Genomic DNA, 27973 nt, shown 5'->3' on the forward strand with positions numbered 1-27973 from the left:
TTAAGTTTGTTCTATTATCAAGTTTCCCTACTCTTGTACGATTCCTTAGTGCAATATGACGTTCACATGTTCTGTCCCTACCTTTTATTTTCTGGTAACAATCAGCCTCATTACTAACCTGCACTCCTACCTTCTCCTTTAACTTTGACTTCCTAATTTTCCATGCAACTGACCCCCCACTATTTAGTTTAAAGCCCTATATATAGCCCTCGTTATACGATTCGCCAGGACTCTGGTCCCAGCATGATTCAGGTGGAGCCCATCCCATCAGAACAGCTCCCTCCTTCCCAATACTGGTGCCAATGTCCCATGAATTCGAACCCATTCCTCGCACACCAATCTTTGAGCCACGCATTTACCTCTTTAATCTTATTGACCCTGTGCCAATTAGCTCATGGCTCAGGTAGTAATCCAGAAATGATTACCTTTTTGGTTCTGCTTTTAATTTAGCCTCTAGCTGCTCATATTCCCTCAGCAGAACCTCTATCCTCGTTCTACCTATATCTTTGGTACCTACGTGGACCACGACAACTGGATCTTTCACCTCCCGCTCCACGTTCCTCTGCAGCCCAGATGAGATATCCTGAACACTGGCACCAGGTAGGTGACAGAGCCTTCGGGACTCTCAGTCCTGGCCACAGAGAACAATGTCTATACCCCTAACTATACTATCCCTGATTATGACTACATTTCTCTTTTCTTCCCCCACTTGAATGGCACCCTGTACCACAGTGCTATGGTCAGTTTGCTCATCCTCCCTACAGTCCCTGCTCTCATCCACACAGGGAGCAGGAATCTTGAACCTGTTGGACAAGGACAAGGGCTGAGGCTCCTGCAACACTACCTCCTGGATCTCTCTACCTGCCTCACTCATAGTCACACCCTCCTGTCCCTGACCACTGGCTGAATTCAAGGTAGTTAATCTAGGGAGTGTGACTGTCTCCTGAAACACAGCATCCAGGTAACTTTCCCTCTCCCTGATGTGTTGCAGTGTCCGAAGCTCAGACTCCAGCTCATCAACTCTGAGCCGGAGTTCCTCGAGCAGCCAACACTTGCTACAGATGTGGTCACTAGGAACCACAATGGAATCCACCTTGCCCATCAAGGAGGACAAAGATGGATACTGCACCATGGTCACTGCCACAGGGGTATTATTTGTAACTTTGATTAGGGCCATTTCAGTTCTGTAACATGGGTGGAAAACTGATTTCCAGACTCAAGATCAGGTTAAACTATCTCAATATCTCGAGATTGAACACAAAACCCTTGCCACTGGTTGACAGGATTATAACACATGCTGTCAAGTGATTTTCCTCTCTTTGTAAGGTGGATTGGAAACCCAGGCTATCAGAGTGAGGCTCAGAAGCAACAGTCTAGTTACTTAATGTACAGAACTGATAACAACAGAAATCAATGCAAATCAGTTTATTTACAGTAATTTATCAACTTTGCTATCCTTCATCATATATAAAAATAATGAAGACACTTCCTTTGAGCTATCTTTCAATATGCATACTTTGAATCTCAAAACTGGGTGTTCACTTCCTACATGGTGACATGGCCATGCATTGATAGACCAGATCCTCCGCTGGCTACAGATTGTAAACTAACTTCTGAGGTAAACACGCCCACAAAAGTATTAGAATCCTTTGAAGGTGTACACAAACAAAGCTCATTCACAAAACAATGCATTCCTCCTAATCAAATTAACCGATGAACCAATCTTTCTCATTACTCAGATTGTTTTCCCAACAGTTTGAAATTTTTGTGATAATTGGAACTTAACACTTTGTCCATCAAACCATCAGAGATATCGTAAAACAGATACAACCCAATGCCTCTGTATTCAATCAACATTAGCTTATTAAAACCAACTTGGTTTGACATAAACCAAAACCCAAAGGCATATTAATTAGCCTATGCCTATCTGAATGTCTGCGATGGCAGGAAGGTAGCTACCCGCAGTTGTTTTATGGAGCCAAGGGTGCACACGAGCTCCTTCCAACTCCCATAAACACAACATTTTGGACGTTCTGAGCCTTTTTTTGAGAGCCATCCAGGTGTCCCTAAAAGGACCACTGGTTAGACTGCTCAAGGCTCAGACAAGGCAAGTTCTGACTAGTGCAAACAAATTTAGAAGTCTGGGTCTTAAATGAGTGCAGGAGCCTCATTTCATGTGGTCACCTCAGGTTATTATTCACAGGTGAGCGTAGTGCTGGGAGACAATTCAGCTTCCTATGTACTGGCCTCCTCCAGAGGTCCCCAGCATCACAGATGCCAGTCTAGAGACAATTTGATTCACTCCACATGATATCAAGAAACCCCTGAAGGCATCGGATACAGCAAAGGCTATGGGCCCTGACAACATCCCGACAGTAGATCTGAAGACTTGTGCTCCAGAATTAGCTGCAACCCCTAGCCAAGCTGTTCCAGTACAGCTACAACACAGGCATCCACCTGACAATGTGGAAAATTGCTCAGGTATGCCCAGTCCACAAAAAGCAGGACAAATCCAATCCGGCCAATTACCGCCCCATCAGTCTACCCTTGATCATCGGCAAATTGATAGAAGGTGTCAATGACAGTGCTATCAAGTGGCACTTACACAGCAATGACCTGCTTAGCGATGTTCCATTTGAGTTCCACAAGGGTCATTTGGTTCCAGACCTCATTACAGTCTTGGTCCAAATATGGACAAAAGAACTGAATTCAAGAGGCAATATTTGTGTCAGCTGTGACTCAGTTGGCAGCGCTCATGCCTCTAAATCACAAGGTTATGGGTTCAAGACCCACTCCAGAGCTAGAGTGCAAAGATCGAGGCTGACGCTCCAATGCAGTACTGAGGGAGGGCTGTACTGTCAGAGGTGCCATCTTTTGGAGGCCCCATCTGCCTGCTTGGGTGAATGTAAAAGAACCCGTGACACAATTTTGAAAAAGAGAAGTGGAGTTGTTCCCCTGTGTCCTGGCCAATATTTATCCTCTAATCAACATCACCAGAACAGACTATCTGATCATTATCAAATTGCTGTTCGTGGGAGCTTGCTGTGCGCATACTGGCTGTCACCTTTCCTACATTACATCAGTGATGACACTTCAAAAGTACTTCATTGGCTGTAAGTCACTTTGAAATGTCTGGTGGTCGTGAAAGATGCTGTATAAATGCAAGTCTTTTTTTCTTTTTATTTGACTAGGTGTGACATCAAGGAGTCCTAGGAAAATTGATGTCAATGGGAATCGGGGGGAAACTCTCCACTGGTTGGAGTCTTACCTATCTCAAAGGAGGATGGTTGTGATTGTTTGACGCCAAACATCAGTCCCAGGACATCACTGCAAGAGTTCCTCAGGGTAGTGTCCGAGGCCCAACCATCTTCAGCTGCTTCATCAATGACTTTCCCTCCGTCATAAGGTCAGAAGTGGGGATGCTCGCTGATGAATGCACAATGTTCAGCACCATTTGTGACTCTTCAGATACTGAAGCAGTCCATGCCTGCGTGCAGCAAGACCTGGACAACATTCAGGCTTGGGCTGATAAGTGGCAAGTAACATTCGCGCCACACAAGTGCCAGGCAAAGACCATCTCCAACAAGAGAGAATCTAACCATCTCCCCTTGACATTCGACAGCATTATCATCACTGAGCCACCCACCATCAACATCCTGGGGGTTACCATTGACCAAAAACTTTACTTGACCGGCCATATAAATACGGTGGTTACAAGAGCAGGTCAGAGGCTGGGAATTCTGTTCCGAAGAAGGGTCACTGACCCGAAACGTTAACTCTGCTTCTCTTTCCACAGATGCTGCCAGACCTGCTGAGTGATTCCAGCATTTCTTGTTTTTATTTGGGAATTCTGTGTCAAGTCATCCTGACTTGGAACTATATCGCTGTTCCTTTACTGTCGCTGGGTCAAGATCCTGGAACTCCCTTCCTAACAGCACTGTGGGTGTACCTACCCCACGTGGACTGCAGCGGTTCAAGAAGGCAGCTCACCACCACCTTCTCAAGGGTAGTTAGGGATTGGCAATAAATGCTGGCATAGCCAGTGACACCCACATCCCATAAAAAAATAAAAAATGTCACAGCAAAGAGAAAAGAAAGACTCTGCATTTATATAACATATTTATGTTATCACGATGTTTCAAAATGCTTTTCAGCCAATGAACTATTTTTGAAGTGTGATCACTGTTGCTTATTTTAGATGTGCACCGTGTTGACCAATTGAATCTTTGGACAGCTTATTCAACCAATCATTTGCAAATCCAATTTACACAAAAACAGAAAATACTTCAGAGAAACAAATTTTATACGAAGATCATGGTACATCTAATTTGTCTCAAAGTCTAAGTGAACATTATAGTGTAGTTTAATATGTATACATATTAAAGGCTAAATAATGATGTAATATTTTATGCTCCAATCACATGCTGTTCACCACAGAAGTCCATTCGCAATGAACCATTTTGTATTAACTTGATGGCAGGTATGTCAATCCCATTTGTCTTTAATTAACACTGATTGTTTTTGAGGGAGTACCAAACATTTGCAGCACAAGGACGTGACTGGGAAATGATCACTAAATTATCATATTGTTTTGTAAAAATGTGACAATTAGCAATGGAGAATAATATTATTGCAAAATTTGATGTGGGTGTTATAATAACTGAGACAATGTAAAAATAGCAATATCGTTATTTACGCGAGGTGAGATAAAATGTGTGGTTTTTGATGAATTTGTTGTTCCATTATGTTACAATCTAATTTGCACATTCATGCCAATTTTGATGAAAGCTGTGATTGAATAATAATTTGACAAGATATTGAAATAAATGTGATATTAAGTGACCTAGATTAGCAATTAGATGAAAATTATTTAAATGTTGAAATGATAGCTAAGAATAATCAATAATCGTCAATACTGATTATTCCAGAAAAGTTCATTTAGTTCAGCTATGGTCTCCTGAAATTCTGAGAGAACATTCCATTTATTCTTTTGGGCCTCCTTATCTCGAGAGACAATGGATACGCGCCTGGAGGTGGTCAGTGGTTTGTGAAGCAACGCCTGGAGTGGCTATAAAGGCCAATTCTGGAGTGACAGGCTCTTCCACAGGTGCTGCAGAGAAATTTGTTTGTCGGGGCTGTTGCACAGTTGGCTCTCCCCTTGCGCCTCTGTCTTTTTTCCTGCCAACTACTAAGTCTCTTCGACTCGCCACAATTTAGCCCTGACTTTATGGCTGCCCGCCAGCTCTGGCGAATGCTGGCAACTGACTCCCACGACTTGTGATCAATTCTGAGAGAACATTCCATTTATAGAGTGGCATATATAAACAGTTAGAGGATTCATTAGCTATAAATTGTTAGAATCGGAAACTTTACTACACTTGTCTTAATAGAATTCATTGATAATGCTCCTATTTATGGGGCAGAAAGTTGAGGATTCCAATCTCACACTCAGTTTTGAGTTCATAATCTAGCCTGAGACTCCAGAAGTGCTGTATTGTCAGAACTGATGTCTCATAGATAGGACATATAATAATCTGAACCACTCATTAGTATTTCAGTTTAAAATCGCACAGCACTATTTGTAGAACAGGAAATTCTTATGATTCACTGGATAACATTCTTCCCTCAGACACTAAACCAAAAAGAAAACAACAAACAAACTGGTCATTCATTTCAATGCAGCTTGTGGGACACTGCTGATACAGATTGGCTACTCCGTTTCTCTATATAACAGTCCTGGCACTTCAAAGTCATTTATTGTGTGAAATGCACTTATGGAGTGACATGGAGGTGGCGAGATCTTGGGGGTAGGTGGGCATCGATCTCAGGGAGGAAGGGATGGCAATTCCATGGTGGAGGGAAGGGAAGACAGTCCCGGAGTGAAGGGAGCTCGATTGGGGGGGGGGGTGGGGGCAGAAATCCTGGGCGATCTGCTGATCCTGGCTGTGAATTGGAGGCCTGAGGGAGATTGGAGGACAGGGGCAGGGGTCAGGGGCCGGGGTGGTTGATGTTGGGGGGGTGGGGATCAGAGACTTGTGTTTGTGGGGGCGAGGGGGAGATTGGAGGCCTTGGTGGGGTGCGGGGGCATTGGAAGCCTGGGGGCATGATTGGAGGCCTTGGAGGAGGTGGAAATCTGAATCCTCGGGGTGGGATAGGGTGTAGGATCGGAAAACCTGGCAGAGTTAAATGGGAATTTGATTAAGACTTTAACCCTCCCCCATCTGGCCCAAACCTGCCTGTTTTTTTGGCTAAAATTCCCTGCATAGTATTTCAGAATTTCTACTTGTATTGAAATTGTAGTAGAAAGTCTCCATAAGCACTGGGGGGGGGGGGGGGGGGGGATGATCAAGTTGACTCAAATTACATATTAAGGTATCTCAGTGGGGGCTTCTTAAAGGAATGTCAACATATCATATTCAGCCGGTTGGAATGCAGCATTTTCAAGCTGTCACTAAATTATATATTTTTACTTCACACTTACAGTTACACATTTACTGATATTTTCACTTAATTGGTATTAGTTCTATATTTATTCTATAATAAAAAGGCATTAAGAAAACTTTACAATTGAGCAATTCTTAAACTTCAAAATTGATTGACATTATAAAGCATTTTCAAACAAACTCTCCTCATTTCATAATCAAACAATCAAAGCTTATTTCCATTAATTATTATTACAAGGTTGAAAATATTGGCAGCATTGATTATTTTACAGGTTTATAATTCATTACTACACATGATGTACTCACTTTACTTATGGTGGATGTAACTTTACTACCTGTCAAATAGTTTGAAAGGACCTTGTTCTGAGTCATCCCCAGATCTCTTATATATTGCTCATTAATCCATTTAGTATGTACAGTTTTTAGGACGTTATAATGTTCACATTTCCAGCAGAGATTGCTCTACCTTCACCCCCACCCCCCACCTGCCAAGCATGAGGCACATTAATTTTGTCATGAACATTGATTTGAAAACTGTTGCTGAAGTGAAGAAAAGACTTGTTTAAAAAAGAAATCACCAGGCCCCTGGCTGGAAATACATTTGCATATTACCAGACAGTGCTTGTGGAGACAAAGGGGTTACTTCCCTGAGCCAATTTAATCCACAATGGACTTTGAGAACAAGACACTGAAGGTGAGGGAGCTCAAATTTCAGGATGACAAACAGACGTGGTCAGACCATCTGGTCACATGACTAGCCTGCTTGGCAACCTGGTTTTTCTGAATTGTACAAAGAGCTTGAGAGACTGCAGTATGTTCCTGGACTGAAGAAGACCTCTCCTGTCTGGCTCTCTTCTCTTTCTCACGGAACTCCAAATCCAATGAAGACACACGAACCCCAAGAGAGAAAGGTATCCTACAGTGAACAAGGTTTAAGAAGAATACTGGGCCCCAACAAAGAGCAAGATCTACCTACATTCAAGGACTCTACTGTGAGATCGAAGAACCATAACAAGAAACCTCTTCAGACATTGCCTCAAACCTTTCCACTTTATTTTCTTCTGCTCTTTTCTGTCTCTATCTGCATGTGTGTATCGCGTATGCATGCTAGCATGGGTGTGTCGTGTATCCATAAGCGTTAACCGAATTAGAGTTTAAGTTTAATAAATTTCAATCTTTCTTCTTTAAACCTAAGAAAACCTGCTTGTGTTGGTTTCTTTGCCTTATAATTGGAAAGTGGTGAACAAGGATTCACTAAGGGGGAGCTAAAGAAAAATGGTGTGTTTAAAATTAAACCCTGTTACGGTAAGACCAGGTGAAGGCTGAGAGGGAACCCTAGACCCCTTTCTTACCTGGTCGTAACAATATCTTAAAATTGTAATAGCAAGAAAGATCAAAATTGGGCATTCTGTAGTACTACATAAATTGTTATTAAAGCAGCCTCTGAGCTTGATTTGCCTGCAACGGTGATGATATCAAAATGAAGTATAAACATTTGCAAATAAGTAACTCACTTGAAATGTAACTATAGTATTTGTAAAACTAGCAAAGTCTGTGCTTTCTATTTAGCTTAAGTTAATAGTTCTTCCAACTGTCAGTCTCAATTAGAACAGGATATTGTTGAAAATTTCTACTGACAGAAAACAGCAATTAAAATTACAATTTTTAAGGAGTTGTAGGTAGATTTCTTGATTTGGAATATATTTGAAATAAAATCGATATTTTTTCATTACAGTCAGAGGATTAGAACCAGTTGGCTTGCCAATTTATTGTGTTACTGAAGTGATAATGACTGCATAGGTGTTGCCAGTAGTCGTTTGCGCAACGCCTAGCTGTTCTTTGTGCAGTACTTCTGGCTGCTTTAAGTGCTGCGGATGTTAAATCGCTGGGTGCTTTCTTGTAGTTCAACAGTGCAATGTGCTTAGCGGCTATGACAGGTTCCAGCTCTTCATTATGAGATTGAAACCAGTCTGCATTTCTCTTCGCACTTTTGCCGTAGGTGGTCAAAGCTGACTCATAGATGGCGTCTCTGATGTGGGCCCACTTGGTCTCGGCATCCCCTGTGGGAGTGTTTTGAAGGGCTGTTACAAGTGAATTTAGAAATTTTTGTAACCGCTGTGGGTGAGAAATTCTGCTCGTGTTGATGCGCGGGTGGCCCTTCTGCTTGGAATGATGCAACTTCTTTGGTCTGAGTCTAACCTTGCTGCACACCAGGGAGTGGTCGGTGTCGCAGTCCGCACTGTGGAAGCTGCGTGTGATTTGAACACTGTTTAAGGCGGCTCGCCTTGTGACAATGAGGTCTAGCTGGTGCCAACGACGCGATCTTGGGTGCCTCCATGAAACCTGGTGACAGGGTTTAGTGTGAAAGAACGAGTTGGTGATGCAGAGGTTATGATAGGTACACAACTCAAGCAGTCTCTGCCCGTTCTCATTCATCCTTCCAATGCCATAGCGCCCAAGGCAGGAGGGCCATGAGTCATGGTCGGCCCCAACCCTGGCATTAAAGTCCCCCAGCAGGAATAGGTGTTCGGTGTTGGGGATGCTGCTAATGATGTTATGGAGTTGTTCATAGAACTGGTCTTTAGCTTCAGGTGGGGAGCAGAGTGTTGGAGCATAGATGCTGAGTAGGTGTACTGGACCAGAGGTGGTGAGCAGTCGGATGGACAGTATGGTGCGAGGGGGGGGCGGGCTGGGACGGGGTTGTGAGGGGGTGAGCTGAGAGGGTGGAGCAGGGAAGGGGACGGGGGGGGGGGGTGGAAGGGGGGTAAAGTGGGGGGAGGGGGGGTTTCAATTTCATAATGAAGAGCTGGAACCTGTCATAGCCGCTAAGCGCATTGCACTGTTGAACTACAAGAAAGCCCCCAGCGATTTAACATCCGCAGCACTTAAAGCAGCCAGAAGTACTGCACAAAGAACAGCTAGGCGTTGCGCAAACGACTACTGGCAGCACTTATGCAGTCATATTCAGCTGGCCTCAGACACCGGAAACATCAGAGGAATGTATGATGGCATGAAGAGAGCTCTTGGGCCAACCATCAAGAAGATCGCCCCCCTCAAATCTAAATCGGGGGACATAATCACTGACCAACGCAAACAGATGGACCGCTGGGTTGAGCACTACCTAGAACTGTACTCCAGGGAGAATGCTGTCACTGAGACTGCCCTCAATGCAGTCCAGCCTCTACCAGTCATGGATGAGCTGGACATACAGCCAACCAAATCGGAACTCAGTGATGCCATTGATTCTCTAGCCAGCGGAAAAGCCCCTGGGAAGGACAGCATTACCCCTGAAATAATCAAGAGTGCCAAGCCTGCTATACTCTCAGCACTACATGAACTGCTATGCCTGTGCTGGGACGAGGGAGCAGTACCCCAGGACATGCGCGATGCCAATATCATCACCCTCTATAAAAACAAAGGTGACCGCGGTGACTGCAACAACTACCGTGGAATCTCCCTGCTCAGCATAGTGGGGAAAGTCTTTGCTCGAGTCGCTCTGAACAGGCTCCAGAAGCTGGCCGAGCGCGTCTACCCTGAGGCACAGTGTGGCTTTCGTGCAGAGAGATCGACCATTGACATGCTGTTCTCCCTTCGTCAGATACAGGAGAAATGCCGTGAACAACAGATGCCCCTCTACATTGCTTTCATTGATCTCACCAAAGCCTTTGACCTCGTCAGCAGACGTAGTCTCTTCAGACTACTAGAAAAGATCGGATGTCCACCAAAGCTACTAAGTATCATCACCTCATTCCATGACAATATGAAAGGCACAATTCAACATGGTGGCTCCTCATCAGAGCCCTTTCCTATCCTGAGTGGTGTGAAACAGGGCTGTGTTCTCGCACCCACACTTTTTGGGATTTTCTTCTCCCTGCTGCTTTCACATGCGTTCAAATCCTCTGAAGAAGGAATTTTCCTCCACACAAGATCAGGGGGCAGGTTGTTCAACCTTGCCCGTCTAAGAGCGAAGTCCAAAGTACGGAAAGTCCTCATCAGAGAACTCCTCTTTGCTGACGATGCTGCTTTAACATCTCACACTGAAGAGTGCCTGCAGAGTCTCATCGACAGGTTTGCGGCTGCCTGCAATGAATTTGGCCTAACCATCAGCCTCAAGAAAACGAACATCATGGGGCAGGACGTCAGAAATGCTCCATCCATCAATATTGGCGACCACGCTCTGGAAGTGGTTCAAGAGTTCACCTACCTAGGCTCAACTATCACCAGTAACCTGTCTCTAGATGCAGAAATCAACAAGCGCATGGGTAAGGCTTCCACTGCTATGTCCAGACTGGCCAAGAGAGTGTGGGAAAATGGCGCACTGACACGGAACACAAAAGTCCGAGTGTATCAGGCCTGTGTCTTCAGTACCTTGCTCTACGGCAGCGAGGCCTGGACAACGTATGCCAGCCAAGAGCGACGTCTCAATTCATTCCATCTTCGCTGCCTTCGGAGAATACTTGGCATCAGGTGGCAGGACTATATCTCCAACACAGAAGTCCTTGAAGCGGCCAAAACCCCCAGCTTATACACTCTACTGAGTCAGCGGCGCTTGAGATGGCTTGGCCATGTGAGCCGCATGGAAGATGGCAGGATCCCCAAAGACACATTGTACAGCGAGCTCGCCACTGGTATCAGACCCACCGGCCGTCCATGTCTCCGCTATAAAGACGTCTGCAAACGCGACATGAAATCGTGTGACATTGATCACAAGTCGTGGGAGTCAGTTGCCAGCATTCACCAGAGCTGGCGGGGGCAGCCATAAAGACAGGGCTAAATTGTGGCGAGTCGAAGAGACTTAGTAGTTGGCAGGAAAAAAGACAGAGGCGCAAGGGGAGAGCCAACTGTGCAACAGCCCCGACAAACAAATTTCTCTGCAGCACCTGTGGAAGAGCCTGTCACTCCAGAATTGGCCTTTATAGCCACTCTAGGCGCTGCTTCACAAACCACTGACCACCTCCAGGCGCGTATCCATTGTCTCTCGAGATAAGGAGGCCCAAAAAGAAAAAAAAGAAAAAAAGAAGAAATGATAATGTGTGAGGCTTGCCTTTCTATTATTGAATTACATTTTTTCAAAAAGAGGCTAGGATTGTAATCCACTACAAAAGGATCTTAATCATTATTTGATGTTAGTTGCAGTATGAAAACATACAATGCCCGAGTCAGTACTTTATCAATAACTATAGGAAATGGCTTTCGGATTAAATTGGAGCTAATGCAATAAGCTTATGGACATATTCTCAATGGCATTATTGACATTTTTTGGGTGGCTAGTCATGAACTCAATCAAAACCCGACATTGCAGAATTAAGATCCAATTTTTGACAGCACCTCTACCATCTTGAAGGACATCTGCATGGGAATACCATCACCCCCAACTTACCCTCCAGTCACACACCATCCACTGCAGTTCCTTTATTGTCCCTGGATCAAAATCCTGGAGCACCCGAGCTAATAGCATTGTGGGAGTAGCTTCACCAAATGTTTAGCAGCGGTTCAAGAAGAAGGCCCTGTACCACCTTCGAGGGCAGCTAGGGATGGGCATTAAATGCTGGCCTTGCCAGCAACGCCAACATCCCAAGAGCAATTTAAAAAAAAATTGATTTAGTTTGCTGGGTAAAGAAAATGACAGAGCTTCACATTTGGTAATCATCAACAACTGCAATCCTTCCTCTCTTCCTTATCAAATGTGGGTTTTGATAGCCTTCTTCTTGTCTTTTTTGTGTATAACAGACACTCAAATGTATCTAATATACTTTGTCAGTTTCTAGCTGAGCCATTAGTGGGGATGTCTCATGGGTCTTGCCTTTGCGGAAACTGTCATTTTGTTTGCATTACCCTTTGACCTTCTAATTTCCTATAGACTCAATGGAATAACAAACTCTTACAATTCTGTTGCACTCCTCATTTATGGGTAGAAGTATCAGGCCATGTTAAATGTCAGTGGACAAAAGTAGAGAAGAGAGGCGGCACAGTGGCGCAGTGGTTAGCACCGCAGCCTCACAGTTCCAGCGACCCGGGTTCAATTCTGGGTACTGCCTGTGTGGAGTTTGCAAGTTCTCCCTGTGTCTGCGTGGGTTTTCGCCGGGTGTTCCAGTTTCCTCCCACAGCCAAAGACTTGCAGGTTGATAGGTAAATTGGCCATTATAAATTGCCCCTAGTATAGGTAGGTGGTAGGGAAGTTGGGGATGTGGTAGGAACATGGGATTAATGTAGGATTAGTATAAATGGGTGGTTGATGGTCGGCACAGACTCGGTGGGCCGAAGGGCCTGTTTCAGTGCTGTATCTCTAAATAAATAAAAGAGTTTGGGTGTTCTCCCAGTTGACGGAAGATGCACAGAGATGAGCAGCCAAGATGGAAAGGGGCAAAAATGAAGACAATCAAGCAAAAGTCTGCTTAACAGTTTTAATTCCAATTTAAGTGGAACAATAAAGATTATGAATGAGAAATTATGGCTCCCAGCTACTCAGTTATAAAATGAGTTCAATAATTTGGTCAGTTTATTTTGTACCGTTCCTTATTCAATGCTGTCATTTCCAAATGGACAAATATTTAGAAAGTATCCCTGAGACCCATGTATTGCACCAAAAGACATTAGAAACCATTATAGTTATTAACATTCAGTAGAAAATCCTGCCAGGAATCTAATGTTTTACATTGGTCCCAATGCAAATGACTAATCATGATGTTAATGTATTTTTCATGCACTATTGATTTTTTCTTTTATTTTGTAACAAAGCATTAATGTTGTTGCTTGCCAACTTCCTACACAGTAATTTAAGTCAGTGAGGTTTAATTTATTACCTGAGAATGTGCTGCTGTGAAATCCATGTTATTACTGTCTGTCAGTGATTTCCAGGAGAATATCTTGTGAAATTTTCATTTGCTGTTTTCCAGTTTAGCTTTCAATGTCCTCAATTCTGTTTGCCGAGCAGGGAACCCATCACAATTTTATTCATGTGTAAGTAATCTCAAACAACTTTGAATCAGTCACTTTTTTCCTTCATAAAATTCTAACATTTGTTTCATTTCAGGACAAACTCAAAAAAGCAAATGATTTTATTTTATGTAAGTTTTCATGATCTAAAATTATATGCAGTGTGGAAACATCTGATTAACTATATAATTAACAAAATGAAATGTGGTAATTATCATTCCCCACCTGAAAGATGAATTTTGTAATGTAGGTTAAACCCAAAAATGTGAACATTGTTTCCAAGCCAATTGAATGCATCAGATTCCTGTCCTCACCACAAGTGAGTAGGATGACTCATATTGCACAGCACGTAACCAGTACATTGCTACCCGCTGATCCAGTTCATTGTTTACTATCTCATTGAATGCACTGTGGTTTCCAATTTGCTGTGATTAAACTTGATGGGCATTCTGTTTTATTCTTGACCTGAGGAAGCACAGATTTGTTTGCAGCTAGCTTTACCCACATTTTTCTGCCGCTGTCTTAAATATAGGGGAGAGAAAAACAATAACCAACAGTTTCATTATATACAGGAATTAGCTTGTAATCAACTCTAACATAAGAGCAAAATACTGCAGATGGTGCAAATTTGAAATCAAAACTGAAAATGCTGGAAAGATTCAGCAGGTCTGGCAGCATCAGTGGAGAGAGAAACAGTTCATCAGCAGAATTTTAACAAACCCGACACTTTCACAGCCATGGCATTAGCATCCCGCTTCTGGGTTTCCCAACCAATCACAGAGTATAGGCGGGATGTTGATCTACACCAGTCAATGAGAGGATTCCATTTAAATGGGCCCGATAGGGGTCAGAATGGCTCCATTGCAGATTGATTCCTGAGGCGTTATCAACCACAAGAATGGAAACTCAACATGGAAAGGCTGCACCTCCCCCCTCACCCCCCCCCCCCCCCCCCCCACCCCACATTCTCTGACTCTTCCCTGGAGGTCTGGCTATGGGCTGAAAGGGCCCACAGAGAAGTATTGTTCCCCACAGATGGGAGGAAGAGACTAGCCTCTCAAACCAAACAGGCATGGGAGGAAGTGGCTGAGGATGTGAGCTGCAGATGTGGTCCCTCGCAGCTGGATTCAGTACTGCAAGCAGCTCAATGACCTCACAAAGGCATGAAAGGTGAGTGGCATCCAACTTTCAGGTGTCAACCCCCACAGTCTGCCTGTTAGAACTCAGATAGCAACACAGTGAAGGATAGAACTGGAACAGAGTCTTAATACATTTATAAGCTTTTATTTACAGAAACACATTACATATCATGCACCTTCAATTCAACAACCACAATTTCAGTCTGCTCCTAGATATACGAGCACAGACAACTCCCCAGTAAATGCCCATCACCTGAATACAAACACCCAATTAATGTACAACTAACACTGCCTTCCTGCACAGCATTCCACAGACCAACACACCTTGTAGCCGTACTCATTCCTTTTTCAAGGTACCTCCTTGTATCTCTATCTGAACAGCCAACATTTACCCTCATCGTATTGGCATTTCACACCCATCCTTTACACTGACCCTCTGGGATCATTCCCTGCTCCTCAGGTAATTAATTTCCCACAATCAGAACTCTCTGCTTTCTCTCCTTGCAGGAGAAGAAAGTGCAGAGAGAGACAGTGAACTGGGTGGGGGTGGCCCTTCAATCAGAGCCACACTGACCACAGCAGAGGCAGAGGCCTTGGAGATCGGCAGGGTGGTTGAGTGCATGGCCGTTGATGGAGAGATGGGGGTCTCCCAGATACCTGGTGACAGAATTAAATAGTAGACTAGCCACTTGGCACACAGCAATCACTAATATTGATTTGCTGTCACCACTAACTGAAATGTGAACATCTGCACAATGATGTCTTTGCCTTTCCCCATGTCGGTTCTAATTCATGTCTTTCATCTCCAACAGGTCCTTCAAGCATGATTGAGGAATTGGAGTAGCATTGGTCATCAGAGGAGGGCGAGACCTCTGAAGAAGCACCACCACACGACTCAGCACTCCCTCCACCAGCGCAGATACACACACCTCTGTTGGGATTTTAAGGCAGTTAGCTAGGTTGTCACATGGTGAGGTGTATATCACAAGCGAGCAAGAACAGCCGCTGAAGACAGGGACAGCTGTGGAGAGTCTCTGTCAGAGGACAAGCTCTCAAATAACAGCAAAATACTGCAGATGCTGTAAATCTGAAATAAAAACAAAGTGCTGGAAATATTCAGCAGGTCAGGCAGCATCTGTGGAGAGAGAAACAGAGTTAGCGTTTCAGGTCAGTGACCTTTCATCAGAACTCTCCAAGCTCTGCTCAGCTGGACACAGATGCTGAGCTTCGGGTCTTGTTGATGAAGAGGCCTACTCTGGAACAGCAACGGGAAATGTGTGTGCTTTTGTCAGCATTTCCAGAGGCAGTGCGCACCATTAGGGAAAATTGGAGGAATCCATCTCTACCATGAGTGACACGATGTCTCAGGTATTTGCGCAGATGTCCACCTCCATGGAAAGAGTGAACACCTGCATGGAGAATCAGAAGCGGCAGTCAACCGAGTGCAAGCTGGCCTGGCCAATGGCCTGCACACTCATTCTTCCAGCTTACCAAGATGGAGGAAAGCCTCACCTTGGCTGTACAGCTCCTCATTGAAATGCAGCAAAGTGCCCTGCGGCTCTGGGCCATGAGAGGGAAGATGGAGAAAGAGCACATTGAAGTGGGGACTCAAGGTGCTCACACGTCTCATCTCTTGCTCCTCCTCCCCCTGTCAGAGTCCCACATGACCTGATGATGGAGTCTGCCCCTGTACGGGTGCAGGTGGGGCAGTTTTTGGTGGGCCCCTCATGATCCCCAAAACCCAGAGGATGTCCGTCACAGGCAACTCAGCTGTTAGAGCAGGGAATCTAGCAGCCTGCCTCCAGCCCTGCTGAAGCTACAGAGGTAGCACCACGTAGAAGTAAAAGGAAGAAAAAGAATTTTAGTTGCACAAGGGATTGAGTTGGGCAATTATAACAATGGCACTGACTTAATGTATTTGAAAATGTTATTGAATTATGAACTTTATTTGAAGTCTCCATTGTTGCCTCCAAATAGCCATTAGCCTTGGGGAGAATGGTAACACGAGAGTGGAAGATGAGCAAAAGGATTGAATGAGATGGAGGAGTTTTTAACTGTGGGAATGATTTTTGTTGGCAATGGAGTTGGAGTTGGGTTCAGTATTGTTGTGCCATGAGGCTTCACAAACACAAGTTATCTGAACCGTGCCTGGTAGCAGGGTGAGCAGCTGCAGGCACCCTGACTACATCAGGCTCCTCCTCGTACTGCTCCTCCCCCTCCTCTGAGGATGCAGAGCAGTCATCACCATCCTCCTCCTGCAGCTCCAGCCCTCTCTGCTGTAAGGCACAGCAGACCACTACCATTCCCAACACCCTTGCTGGTACATACTGAAGGGTGCCCTCATATCTGTCCAGGCACCTGAATCACATCTTTAGCACATGCCAGCAATGGCCTGACGTGAGAGCCTGAGCCTCCTGAGGCACTGCTGCCCAGTTATATCGAGAAAGCTGATCCTCTGCCTGTATTCCCTGTATAGGGGGGCACCACCTTCGAGATGGAGCTCTGTGTCCAACCCTGTGGAGTGTTACACCGCTGAGAATAAGGCAGCTGCAGTTGGTGTTGCTTTTGCTGCTCCAGCTGTTGTTGGTGTAACTGTTCCTCATCAGAGGCCCAAGGTAGAGCTGCATAAGCTGCTGCCACATTGCAGTGAAGGCTGACAGCTGGGATCTACAGATCAAGATGAATGAAGTCCAATACAGATGAACTGACTTCCAAAATGTTGGAAATCACATCTAGAGCAGTGAAAGCACACTCTCAGAACAAATCCTGTGAGCAAAAGCTTTTAACCTCGGCAAGGAAGCAGCTGTGCTGTTTCGGTATTTAAAAGCCTTCCAGTCTGTCCATTTCATAAATTCTGCTGTGCTCTTGCCTTGTTGACCCTGGCGAACGTCGCACAGTTTGGGAAACCCGTGTGCTAGCAGTTAAAGCCAGAATGCAGGGTAGAATTCATAAGTAATTGCCTGTTCACATATTTAAATGACAGATCCAACATTTCTACTGGGGTTTCCCACGCATCTCCAAAGACGTGCCAGTTAAAGGTGGAAGTGAGCAGCATCATGTTGGGTTTCCGACACAACATTTTTGGCAGATTTAACCCACCCCCTCCCCCCCACCCCCCACACCTCCCCTTGCCAGTTAAAATTCTGCCCAATGTTTCGCTTGATGACCCTTCATCAGAACTGGCTGTACTTAGAGATGTAACAGGTTTTAAGGCAGGGGAGGGGGGGTGAAAAGAACAAAAGGCAAATTCTGTGATAGGGTGGAAGGCAGGAGATTAAAGGACAAAACGGATGATGTTGCAAGGTAAAAAGACATGGGCATGGGACGAGTCTTAAAGAGGTGTTAATGTGAAAAGCCAAATTACCACCAACAGCTGTTGTGCAATGAAAAAATGGGGGCTGATGTTATGGTCTGAAATTGTTAAAATCAATGTTGAGTCCAGAAGGCTGCAAAGTCATAAGTCGAAAGAGGCGATGCTGTTCCTCGAGCTTACAGTGTTCGAGGCCGAAGATAGGAAGGTCAGAATGGGAGTGGGGCAGAGAATTAATGTGACAGATGATGGGAAGCTCAGTGTCGCACTTGTGAACTAAATCAAGGTGCTCCACAAAGCGGTCACCCAATCTGCATCCCCAATGTAGAGGAGACCACATCGTGAGCAGCGAATACTGTATACTAAATTGAAAGACATACAAGTAAATCCTGGTGAAACATTCACTCTGTTTCTCTCTCCACAGAATGATGTCAGATCTGCTGAGTATTTCCAGCATTTTCTGTTTTTATTGTGCTCAACTCTATTTAGTCCGGGTTTCAGCTGTGGCTCAGTGGTAGCACTATTAGCTCTGAGTTTGAAAGGTTGTGGGTTCAAATCCCCATGCAGAAACGTGAGCACAAAATCTAGGCTGAAATTATGGGGGTGTGCTGCACCGTTGGAGAAGAGATACTAAACCAATTTACCCCTGGTTCTCTAAGTTGGATGTAAAAGATCGCATGACACCATTTTGAAGAGGAGCTGGGTATTTATCCTAGTGTCCTGGCTAGTTTTTACCTGTGAACTATCATCACTAAAATCACATTATCTAGTCATTACTATTGTTGATTTTGGGATCTTGCAGTGTGCAGGTTGGCTGCTGTGTTTCCTACATGACAATAATGGCTATGCTTCAAAGGCTACCAAGTGCCTTGGAACATCCTGGGATTGTGAAAAGTGCTATTATAAATGTAAATTTTTCTTTTTCAATAAGTCAGTCTGGAGGTTTCATTGATAGTTTATCAGATCATAAAAATCTCTCACTTGAATTTTAGGCTTTCAATTCACTCCCAGCTATTCGTCTATATAATCAGTTCCTTTATCAAGTAATCTATCCTATTCATTTACAAAAGATCATTGGACTAAAACTGACATAACTTGTATAGTCAAGAGAGAGAAATTGGTTGGGGAGTCATTCTACTAATTCCTTACTGCCGCATTCCACTTCCAGGACTGTCTGCCAGGAGTGACAACGAGCATGTATTACTATCCCATCAAACAGAAATGGATGTGTTGTCATGGGGACAAATAATAGAACGATGCCACCACAGCATATTCCCCATCATTTGCACCAGTGCAAACAGTGGACTGAAGAGATGTCTGTGAGCCCATCCAGTGTTGTTATAGGCTGGGAGGGGGGGGGAGCAAAATTAAACGTCTGGTTTCCTTCTGATTTCAAGCTTCATTTCAAAACTTACTACAATATATAACCCATTGGATCCTGTCCTGTATTCTGATTAGGAAATACAACCAGTGTTACTAAGTCCAGTTACATTATGATGAAAAAAATGTTCAATCCTTGAGTCACTGTCACTTGTCTTTTGATCACAGTTGCATTACACAAAGAAACAATTTTTAAAAACCTTTCACACTGTTTCAATCTTCCGCCTAAACTGCAGCAAAGTGCCAGAGCAATTACCTATCTCTCCACTGAGACAGGTGTGCCAGCCTCAATATGCCAGTGACCCTGACCCTGACTCCAGCAAATGGATTGGAGTCAGAACACCAGCAAGGGGCTGACATAAATCTCAATCTGGCAAGGATCCACCGTCATTGTAGCCTTCAGGAAATATTCCCAAACTACACATTTGATTGTTAAACTGTACAGATTATATTTCTGCAATTATGCATTTCCATCAGATACACATTGCACACTTGCCATTGCTACATCAGAAGCCCATGTTTCAGTATTGCCAACAGCCTCCATGTTAAATCAGTTGTCTCACATTTAGGTGCTGTCAGCTACTGTACATCAACAGAATTGAGGGAAGATGTATCCTGTATGTCTAAATAAGTCAGTGATAAATTAAGAAATAATATTTTAAAAATTGATAAGTGGCCTCAAACCAACATTTGCAGTACTCCCTCACTGACTGTTTATTGCTGTCTGTGCAATAATGGCAAAGAAAGTACAGTCACATGGATGTATTTTCCTCCCCAGACATGAGTAATGCAGGGAGAGATTACTGAAGAGTTTTGATAGAGTAGATAAGGAGGAACTGTTACCGTTGGCGGAAGGGTTAGGTAACCATATTTAAGATAATTAGCAAAAGAACCAGGGGAGAGTTGAAGAGAATTTGTTTCATGCAGCAAGTTGTTATGATCTGGAATGCACTGTAAAGCCTGGCTCGGGTATAAAATTAAAACCCGACCCAACCACAGCCAACCTGAACCCGACCTGGGCCCGAGTCCTTTAATTTTTTTTTTCATGCCCGACCCAACCCGAAAATATCAAACACGTTATTAGTAAAGAGAAAAATTGCATCAAAACATAGATTAAAAGGAAAACAGTACAAAATAAAATAGTACAGTCCAGCCTGACTCGATCCAACCCGACCCGAATGCTGGACGCAGAATATAGACCCGACCCGACCCCGACACATGTAGTTGGGTTTGGTCGGGTTCGGGTCAAGTTGCCAGGCTTTAATGCATTGCATGATAAAGTGGTGGAAGCAGATTCAATTATGCTGGATGAGGGTGCAGAAGGGTGGGTTAGTAAATTTGCGGATGACACGAAGGTCGGTGGAGTTGTGGATAGTGCCGAAGGATGTTGTAGGTTACAGAGGGACATAGATAGGCTGCAGAGCTGGGCTGAGAGATGGCAAATGGAGTTTAATGCGGAAAAGTGTGAGGTGATTCACTTTGGAAGGAGTAACAGGAATGCAGAGTACTGGGCTAATGGGAAGATTCTTGGTAGTGTAGATGAGCAGAGAGATCTTGGTGTCCAGGTACATAAATCCCTGAAAGTTGCCACCCAGGTTAATAGGGCTGTTAAGAAGGCATATGGTGTGTTAGCTTTTATTAGTAGGGGGATCGAGTTTCGGAGCCACGAGGTCATGATGCAGCTGTACAAAACTCTGGTGAGGCCGCACCTTGAGTATTGCATGCAGTTCTGGTCACCGCATTATAGGAAGGATGTGGAAGCTTTGGAAAGGGTGCAGAGGAGATTTACTAGGATGTTGCCTGGTATGGAGGGAAGGTCTTACGAGGAAAGGCTGAGGGACTTGAGGTTGTTTTCGTTAGAGAGAAGGAGGAGGAGAGGTGACTTAATAGAGACATATAAGATAATCAGAGGGTTAGATAGTGTGGATAGTGAGAGTCTTTTTCCTCGGATGGTGATGGCAAACACGAGGGGACATAGCTTTAAGTTGAGGGGTGATAGATATAGGACAGATGTCAGAGATAGTTTCTTTACTCAGAGAGTAGTAGGGGCGTGGAACGCCCTGCCTGCAACAGTAGTAGACTCGCCAACTTTAAGGGCATTTAAGTGGTCATTGGATAGACATATGGATGAAAATGGAATAGTGTAGGTCAGATGGTTTCACAGGTCGGCGCAACATCGAGGGCCGAAGGGCCTGTACTGCATTGTAATGTTCTATGTTCTATGTTCTATGCTCACATATGCTTTTTTTTTGCATAAGTTAGTGAATAGAGGAGAGTATATTCCTGGAATGTTAAGCATTTTTACATCAAAATATGAAAATTTTGTTATATTTGTAACTGTAATTTTTCTGACTGGGAAAATTGATTTAACATTTAATTCCAACAGGATTGAGATGATTAAAATAAAAATTCCGATGAAGGGTCACTGACTCGAAACGTTACCTCTGCTTCTCTTTCCACAGATGCTGACAGACCTGCTGAGTGGTTCCAGCATTTCTTGTTTTTATTTAGGATTGAGATGATTTCTCCTCTTTGATCGATAATAAATACCTGCATTTTTTTCATTCATCATCCTCAGTTGTGCTTTTTATCATTGCCTCTCTGCCATTGTATTGTCTCTACTTTTGTTGAGTATTCTGTTCTTTCTGCATGTTTTTTGACATCTTGCTTTTATTAATTTGGGGCAATTTCCTTGGCTTTATTTCTAGGATTTCTATTCAGCTCTTTGACAAATGCTCTGGCCATTGCTGGACTGATTATTAAGCTTAAGTGCTCAGTTGTGGGCCTTTCTTCCCTTTTGTACTTTGTCTTCAATGTAATGAACTATGCTGCTGGGTAATTTCAGCTAGACACTTATATTCTTTTCTCTAAAGGACTATTTCTGCTTGTCATTTTGAATCACCATCTCCTTACCTCACTCCTGTGCCTTTTGATCTTCAATCTGCCATTTCCCTGAAAGTCTATACCAATACTTGTAAAGAATAAATCATTTCCAGGGACTCTTTTCATTCAGTAATGGAGACAGTGAGTGATGTAATCTTCCCAAAGTTTCAACACTATAATGCTCCTGGGCGGTAAGAATCCTTATTCTTCCCTGAGCCTATCCACATTGTTTGATTTGTTTGTTTTATAAAATAAATCCTTCCTCGAGCCCTACAGATCTCTGCGCTCCTCCAATTCTGGCCCCCTGTGCATCCCCTATTTTCATTGCCCCACCATCGGTGGCCGTGCCTGCAGCTGTCTGGGCCCTAAGCTCTGGAATTCCTTCCTAAGCCTCTCCACCTCTTCATGTCTCCCTTCTCCTTCAAGTTGCTCCTTAAAACCTACCTCTTTAACCAAGCCTTTTTGCAGCCAGAATAAGAAGAACACAGAGATAATAATCTATGACTATATTAACTATTGTTACATGGCCCTCACTGATTCACTGGTAAAATCTAGTCAGTGATTTTTGCACTTGCCTTTGTCTGAACTCTCCTCTATACCAGAGTTGGAAGACAATGATTGTAAAAGAAATTAGAAGAGATAGATAATAGTGTAAAACAAAAAGGAAAATCCTGCAGGTGCTGGAAATCTAAATGGATAACAGTGTAGCTTTATAATTGAAGTGACATATGCATTATAGACTTTTCGGCTGGAATTTTACACCGGTCCCCCCTCCACCCGCAGGAGCGGGCTGGAGGTAGAGGGGTTATAAAATTCAGTGGGAGGTGGGGGGTGCCATCCTGTCGCCTTCTCGCCCCCGCTGCAATTTTACGAGGGGTGGCGATGGTGAGAAACAACCCACCCACCCCAGGCTAATTAAGGCCCTTATGTGGCCAATTAACTTCCACTTAAGGGCCTCCTCTTGCCGACGCTGGTATTTTGCCAGCAGTTGGCACGGCGGCTCAGGCCCCCCAGGCAACCGCCCAGTAAAACCTGGTGACCTTCTTGTGGGCTGAGGGGGGCCCTCCTGATTGGGCACCCTGTGCCCCACACAGGACACCCCCATGGCCCAACTGCCCCCAATGAAATACATTACCACCCCTCCCCGCTCCAACTGACCACCCCCCCCAACCTTACTTTGCCAGAGCGTGGTCAATTGTCCCTGGTGAGGCCCACAAACATACCTTTTTTCCAGGCCGGTGTCCCTCTTGCTCCTCTTCCTGGCTGCAGTTCCAACAGTGACCAACACTCCCATTGGCGCTGCTGGGACTGAGAGCTGTTGGCCCGCTGATTGGCCAGTAGCTCTTAGAGGCAGGACTTCCTGCCTCAGAGGGTGGAAGTCCCGCCCGAGACCAATTAAGGGCCTGGACCATGTAAAATCATAATGTGACCCCCAGGCCCAGCGGAGGCGGGTTCGCCCCCGACTTTTTGGCTGGTGGGCGGGACCTCCCGCCCAACGTAAAATTCTGGCCTTAAATTCCAAATTTATCTGGACAGTATTCTTTTAATGAAATTTAGAAAAAATGGCCTGCACTCAGGCAGTACTGTGGCTTTCAGCAATGCCCATATTAATGACCTTAATAGAATCACAGAATAATACAGTGCAGAAGAGGCCCTTCAGCCCATCGAGTCTGCACCGATGCATTAAAGACACCTGACCTGTCTACCTAATCCCATTTGCCAGCACTTGGCCCATAGCCTTGAATGTTATGACGTGCCAAGTGCTCAGCCAGGTACTTTTTAAAGGATGTGAGGCAACCCGCCTCTACCACCCTCCCAGGCAGTACATTCCAGACTGTCACCACCCTCTGGGTAAAAAAGTTCTTCCTCAAATCCCCCTTAAACCTCCCGCCCCTCACCTTAAACTTGTGACCCCTCGTAACTGACCCTTCAACTAAGGGGAACAGCTGCTCCCTATCCACCCTGTCCATGCCCCTCAATCTTGTACACCTCGATCAGGTCACCCCTCAGTCTTCTCTGCTCCAGCGAAAACAACCCAAGCCTATCCAACCTCTCTTCATAGCTTAAATGTTCCATCCCAGCCAACATCCTGGTGAATCGCCTCTGCACCCCCTCCAGTGCAATCACATCCTTCCTATAATGTGGCGACCAGAATGGCACACAGTACTCCAGCTGTGGCCTTCCCAAAGTTCTGTACAACTCCAACATGACCTCCCTACTTTTGTAATCTATGCCTTGATTGATAAAGGCAAGTGTCCCATATGCCTTTTTCACCACCCTATTAACCTGCCCTTCTGCCTTCAGAGATCTATGGACAAACACGCCAAGGTCCCTTTGTTCCTCAGAAATTCCCAGTGTCAGGCCATTCATTGAATACTTCTGTGTCACATTACCCCTTCCAAAGTGTATCACCTCACACTTTTCAGTGATAAATTCTATCTGCCACTTTTCTGCCCATTTGACCATACCGTCTATATCTTCCTGTACCCTAAGACACTTCACCTCACTGTTAACCAATCTTTGCGACATCCGCGAACTTACTGATCCTACCCCCCACGTAGTCATCTATCTCGTTTATATAATTGACAAACCATAGGGGACCCAGCACAGATCCATGTGGTACGCCACTGGACACTGGCTTCCAGTCACTAAAACAGCCGTCTGTCATCACTCTCTGTCTCCTACAGCTAAGCCAATTTTAGATTAGATTAGATTAGAGATACAGCACTGAAACAGGCCCTTCGGCCCACCGAGTCTGTGCCGAACATTAGCCACCCATTTATACTAATCCTACACTAATCCCATATTCCGACCAAACATCCCCACCTGTCCCTATATTTCCCTACCACCTACCTATACTAGTGACAATTTATTATGGCCAATTTACCTATCAACCTGCAAGTCTTTTGGCTTGTGGGAGGAAACCGGAGCACCCGGAGAAAACCCACGTAGACACAGGGAGAACTTGCAAACTCCACACAGGCAGTACCCGGAATCGAACCCGGGTCCCTGGAGCTGTGAGGCTGCGGTGCTAACCACTGCGCCACTTATCAAGTTACCCTGTATCCCATGTGCATTTGCTTTCTTGATAAGTCTCCCATGTGGGACCTTGTCAGAGGCTTTGCTGAAATCCATGTAAACTACATCAGCTGCACTACCCTCATCTACACACCTGGTCACATACTCAAAAAATTCAATCAAATTTGTTAGGCATGACCTCCCTCTGACAAAGCCATGCTGACTATTCCTAATCAAATTTTGCCTCTCCAAGTGGAGATAGATTCTCTCCTTCAGAATTTTCTCCAATAGTTTCCCTACCACTGACGTGAGACTCACTGGTCTGTAGTTCCCTGGCTTATCTCTACAACCTTTCTTAAATAGTGGGACCACATTAGCTGTTCTCCAGTCCTCTGGCACATTCCCCGTGGCCAGAGAGGAATTAAAAATTTGGGTCAGAGCCCCTGCAATCTCCACCCTCGCCTCCCACAGCATCCTGGGACACAAATCGTCCGGACCTGGAGATTTGTCCACTTTTAAGCCTTCCAAAACCTCCAATACCTTGTCACTCCCTATGACAATTTGCTCAAGAACCTCAAAGTCTCTCTCTAAGTTCCATATCTACATCGTCATTCTCTTGGGTGAAGACAGATGTGAAGTATTTGTTCAACACCCTCCCAATGTCCTCTGGCTCCACCCACAAATTTCCCCCTTGGTCCCTAATGGGTTCTACTCTTTCCCTGGTTATCCTCTTCCCATTGATATACTTATAGAATATCTTGGGATTGTCCTTACTTTTACCAGCCAGAGCTGTCTCATATCCCCACTTTGCTCTCCTAATTGCTTTCTTAAGCTCCATCCTACACTTTCTGTACTCCACTAATGCTTCCGTTGATTTGCTAGCCTTGTATTTGCTAAAAGCCTCTCTTTTCCTTCTCATCGTACCCTGAATGTTTCTGGTCATCCAGGTTTCTCTGGGCTTGTTGCTCCTTCCTATTACCCTAGAGGGAACATATTGGGCCTGTACCCTCCCCATTTCCTTTTTGAATACCCCCCACTGCTCTTCTGTAGATTGCCCCACAAATAACTCTTTCCAGTCTACCTTGCCTTATTTTACTAAAATTCACTCTTCCCCAATCCAAAAGCTTTTTATGCAACTTGTCTATTTCTTTCTCCATAACAAGCTTAAATTGTACCATGTTGTGGTCGCTATCACCAAAATGCTCCCCCACCAACACATCAACCACCTGCCGGCTTCATTCCCCAGAATTAGGTCCAGCACTGCACCCTCCCTTGTTGGATCCTCTACATATTGAGCTAAAAAGTTCTCCTGTATACATTTTAAAAACTCCGCTCCATCTAAGCCCTTAACACGATGACTATCCCAATTAATGTTGGGAAAGTTGAAATCACCGAATATAATTACCCTATTATTTTTACACACCTCTGCAAATTGCGCACATATTTGCTCCTCAATTTCCTGCTGACTATCTGTGGGTCTATAATAAACACTTAGCAATGTGGCTGTCCCTTTTTTATTCCTAAATTCTACCCATAAAGCTTCATTGGAGGCCCCCTCCAAGATATCATCTTTCCTTACTGCAGTAACTGACTTCTTAACTAATATTGCAATGCCCCCTCCTCTTTTACCTCCTCCTCTGTCTCGCCTGAAGATTCTATATCCCGGGATATTGAGCTGCCAATCCTGCCCCTCCCTCAACCATGTCTCCGTGATGGCTACTATATCACAATTCCACGTGTCAATCCTTGCCCTTAACTCATCCGTTTTACCTGCAATACTTCTGGCATTAAAGTAGAGGCCTTCCATCCTGGTCTTACTCCCTTGAAACTTACTTCCGCTGTATTCCCTCTGACTTGTTCGCTTTCCTGAGTTTAGCTGTGTCCCTATTCTGCTAGGAGTCTGCATCCCTTCCCCCTGCCAAATTAGTTTAAACTCTTCCCAACAGCACTAGCAAACCCACCAGCAAGGATGTTAGTCCCCCTCTGGTTCAGATGTAGACCATCCCGCTTGTACAGGTCCCACCTTCCCCAGAAACGGTCCCAGTGGTCCAGGAATCTAAAACCCTCCCTCCTGCATTAACCCTTAAGCCACGCATTCATCTGTGCTACTCTCCTATTTCTATACTCGCCAGCACGTGGCACTGGGAGTAATCCAGAGATTACAACCAGAGAGGTCCTGCTTTTTAGTCCACTGCCTAACACCCTGAATTCTTGATGCAAGACCTCATCCCTCTTTCTACCTATGTCATTGGTACCAAGATGTACCATGCCCTCTGCCTTCTCACCCTCCCCCTTCAGGATGCCCTGCAGCCGTTCAGTGACATCCCAGACCCTGGCACCAGGGAGGCAACAACCATCCTGGAGTCACGTTGATGGCCACAGTAGCGCCTATCTGTTCCCCTGACTATAGAATCCCCTATTACTATTGCTCTTCCTCTCTTTCCCCCTTCCTGTACAGACAGGCTGCTTGCGGTGCCAGAAGCTTGGCTCTGTCCGCACTCCCTGGAGGAACCAGCCTCATGAGTCTCCAAAATGGAATACCGATTTGCAAGCGGGACCCCAGGGCACTCCTCAACTACCTGCCTGTTTCTCTTGGACTGCCTGGTGGTCACCCATTCCCTTCCTTCCTCAAGTCCCTTCAGCTGCGGTGTGACCACCTCTCTATATGTGCTATCCACTAAAAATAAAAATAAAAAGGGGGGCCCGTCATGCTCTGAAATGTTTAGTTTGTTTCTACTGTGCCTATCCAGTTTTTTCTTTCATGTTTGTGCTTGGGGCCAAGGTTGTTCATTTTTCTGTCAATTAACACTCACTCTGTGCTAACGCTTTGTCTTTCAACCACACCGTTAACATACCGTTTGCCT

The sequence above is a fragment of the Heterodontus francisci genome, chromosome 24 (assembly GCF_036365525.1).
Source record: "Heterodontus francisci isolate sHetFra1 chromosome 24, sHetFra1.hap1, whole genome shotgun sequence".
NCBI lineage: Eukaryota > Metazoa > Chordata > Chondrichthyes > Heterodontiformes > Heterodontidae > Heterodontus > Heterodontus francisci.